This window comes from Octodon degus, unplaced genomic scaffold (genome assembly GCF_000260255.1).
Source record: "Octodon degus isolate 3935 unplaced genomic scaffold, OctDeg1.0 scaffold00132, whole genome shotgun sequence".
Taxonomy (NCBI): Eukaryota; Metazoa; Chordata; class Mammalia; order Rodentia; family Octodontidae; genus Octodon; species Octodon degus.
This window is the reverse complement of record NW_004524708.1, coordinates 95,872-99,798: the sequence shown is the minus strand read 5'-3', so window position 1 is coordinate 99,798 and position 3,927 is coordinate 95,872. Positions and strand designations below refer to the sequence as shown.

Below are 3,927 nucleotides of genomic sequence, written 5' to 3'. Positions count from 1 at the left end.
CACACTCACCGGACCTGGGCTAGGACTCTATTGTTTTCTTTTTTCTTGCACATGGCTTCTGAAGTGCATATCCCAGTGCCCACTTGGAGCAAAAGAAGGAGGCCATGAAGTCCTTGCCAGAAGGTCCAAGTTGAAGATGACATGTCACTGTCCAGCCAGAGGAATCAGCTGGTGCACTCACTGCCCCAAGCAACTTTCATCGTGTTTCCATCCAGTTGTTTCAGCAGCAGTTCATCTTTTGCACCAGCTCTTGCTCCATCCCATGTGTTATTTGTAACTTGAGATCTTTTGTGTGTGTGTGTGTGTGTGTGTGTGTGTGTGTGTGTGTGTATGAAAGAGCACATTTTATTAGGAAGCAGAGAGCAAGCAGTACAGTGAACACAGACAAAGGCCATCTAGTAGGCATCCTATATGTCATACTGGAAAAGACATGCCATGTTACTGATAAAAATCTACTGTCTCTCTCAGGTCACCTTCCCAAATCTCTTCCATCCCAGGGGGTGAGCAAAGTCCCAACCACTTGCCTGAAGGCAGCTATGGTTCACTAGAGATACAGCTCTTGGTGTACCTTCCCATTTCTTATAAAGAACATTTTCTTCAGATTTCTTGAAGTCTTCACTTGTTACTTTCATTTTACATTCTCTGAATGCCATCAGACTAGCTTTTGTACAGAGATCATCCTTTGCCATGATCAAGTCATTGAGTATTACATCATCAGCCAGGAACATCCTGCTGGTGTGAATATGAAAGATGCATTTCTCGGTCTTCTCATTGGGCAGGGGAAACTCGATCTTCCCGTAGATGCACTCTTGTCTGATCAGCGCTGGGTCCAAAGTTTGTATTTGGATTGTGGCCAAAATAACTTTCATGTCTCCTCATGAGTAAAATCCATCCAACTGGTTCAACAGTTCCAACATTGTTTGCTGAATTTCTCTCTCACCTCCAGAGTTTGAATCATGGTGTTTTGGTCCCAATGGCATTGATTTCATCTATAAACATGATAGATGGAGCATGTTCTTTAGCAACTCAAAATAATTCCTGTACAAGTTTGGGCCCATTGCCCAAGTACTTATGAATAAGTTCAGAGCCAACCACTTTCAAGAAAGTGGCCAAAGTTCAGTTTGCTAATGCTTTGGCTAACAAGGTTTTACCAGTGCCAGGTGGACCATAGAGAATGACCCCCTTAGGGAGCTTTACAAGCACCTCTTCATAGTATTCAGGATGGGTGAGAGGAAGCACCACAGATTCCTTAATTTCCTGTGTTTGGTTAGGGAAATTAACCAAATTTGACTTAGGGTCACCTGTGTCATGAAACACTGGTTTCAAGTTGACATAGCATCACCAGTGTTGGCATAGGTTTCCTGGGGGACCTTTTCTACTTTCATTGCTGTGACCAGAGGATCTGTGTTATCCATCAGCACCCTGATCACAGCATGCACTTTGTGGTTGAGAAGCACTGAGCAGCCTGGTTCCAGCAGATCCTTGTCTACAAATGAAAGGATGCTGATGTGGTATTCTGAGCCCACAGATGTAGACACAATGGCATGATTGTCATCAATGATCTCTTCCAAGGTTATTACTGACATTGGGGTCTCCCTCAGGTCATCTATCTTTGACCTTTCTTCCTCTTGCTTTTCTTTTAATGGTTTTGTTTGTTCCTTATTTCTAATACATTCTTCCTTCATAAGAAGATAGTCTTTAATTCTCTTTAACATGAGTAATTTTAAACGGCAATAAGTGTGAGGTGTCACCAGTGGCAATTTGCTGGCAGCATCTGGTCCTTTTGTTTTCTTCTTCTTTCTCCTCACTCTAGTTAGTATAGGAGGTTCATATTTCTTTTTCTTATAGTTGTCCCCCTTCTTACCACCTCCAGGACCATGGCCACCACTTTTGACTTTGACCTATCTTGCCTTGGTTTCTCTCTGTAACTTGAGATCTTTCTGGGAACTATTTAAATCAGTTGCTTAGGGTCACATGTCAAAAACAAAATAGTGTATCACCACACCAAATTCTTTTTACATTTATGCATCAATGAACACTCGGAGTGTTTCCATGTATTGGATACTGTGAATAATGCTACAAGGAACATGAGAATTCAGATGTTTCTGTAAGGTGCTAATTTCATTTATATTATGTATATATTCAGCACAATGTGATGCATTGTTTTTAGTTTTAATTTTTTGAAGAGCTGGATACTCTCTCCCATAATAGCTGTGCCAATGAATGTTCCCATCAGCACTGTACAGGTCTTCCCTTTCTCTACACTTATATCAACACTGCTATTTTATGACATTTTTCACAATATCCATCCTAACTGGCATGTGGTGACATCCCACTGTGTTTTTTATTAGCATTCCCCTGGTGATTGTTGATGTTGAACAACTTTTCCAATCCTGGCATCTCATTTTATGTTTTCCTGGGGGAAAAGTATGTATTAAGTTTTATGTCCATTTTCCAATTGAGTTATTTGGATTTTTTGTATTGATTTATGCAAATTCTTTACAGATCTTAGATATTAACTCCATATTAGTTTTAGAGTTTGAAAATATTTTATCCTAATGTGTAGGCAAACATTTTCTTTCCATGACCTGTTTCCTTTTTGGTATAAAAGCATTTTGATGTGCTGCAGTCCTACTTACTTGTTTTTACTTTTATTGCCATTTCTTTCTGTGTGATTTCTAAAAGATTACCAAGGCCAATAACAAGTAGATTGCACCTATACAATTTTTTCCTCAAAACTTTATGGTTTCATCTTATGTATTTAAGGCTTTAATTCATTTTAAATCAATTTTTTATGCTATTAGATAAAGTTCCCATTTCTTTCTTTTGCATTTCCCAATTATAGAAGAGACCGTCGTTTCCCTATTGCATTTTCTTGCTTTGGGTTGAACAAATACACTTGGGTTTATTTCTGCTCCCTTCCTTATGTTCCATTGCTCTGCTATCTGTTTTTATGCTATTACCAAACTGCTTTGATTATTGTAGCTTTGAATATAATTTGAAATCAGGAAATATGATGGGGACTTCTCTATTTTACTTTCTTGTGATTACTTTGGCTATTTGCTACTTTTATGATTTCTTATGTATTCAACGTTTTTCTAATATGTTAAATGGAAATGTCTGAAATTTTTATAGGTATCATATTCAATTCCTACAATTTTCAAAAATTATGAATATTTTAGTATTACTAATTCTTCCAATTCATGAATACTGGATGTCTTTGTATCTATTCATGCTTCCTCTAAAGTCTCTTATAAGTGTTTCATAATTTTCTATGTAATGATCTTTCTCTACATTGATTACATTTACTCCCAGATATTCTGCTCTTTTTCATACTGTAATAAATGTTCATAATTATTGTTTTACTTTATGAATAGAGAGCTCATTAATAATTCAAAGTACTGATTTCTGAATGCAGATTATGTATTGAGCTGAATTCCTGAATTCACTCATTAGTACTAAGATTATTTGGGGGGTATCTGAAAGGATTCCTACAAATATAATGATATAGTCAGAGTCTTAGAAAGTGGCAAAGCCATGAGTGTCAGCAACTCAGCTTCTAGAGGACAATGTCTAGAGTCTGGCAATAAATACCTAGCAGAGGAACCAGAGTGAATGGAGCGCAGCAGCCACAAAGGAACTGATAGAGAAGAAAATAGTATTAAGTGGTACAGAAGAAGTAGACTGCTGCTGAAGATGAAAGACCACACAGCACCATAGTCTGGTTGTACAGACACCAGCTAGGGGGCCAAGTGAAAATAACATCTTCTCTGCTCACAGAGCAGTGGATTATATTGTTACTGCTGTAGCTGAATTGATTCCATAGGAATAATCATAACTTAGCCAAGTTAGTGCCAGTGAACTTGCCTACCAAACTCACCATCACACCCAGAAAGAGGGACAGCAAGAGTTCCTAACTCAGGAACT

The 3,927-nt window shown here is 38.1% G+C and overlaps 1 pseudogene; it reads right to left on the bottom strand.

The window, feature by feature from the left end:
• Positions 1 to 464: 464 nt before the first annotated feature.
• LOC101580803 lies at positions 465 to 1,892 on the bottom strand (annotated as a pseudogene).
• Between the last annotated feature and the right edge of the window lie 2,035 nt (positions 1,893 to 3,927).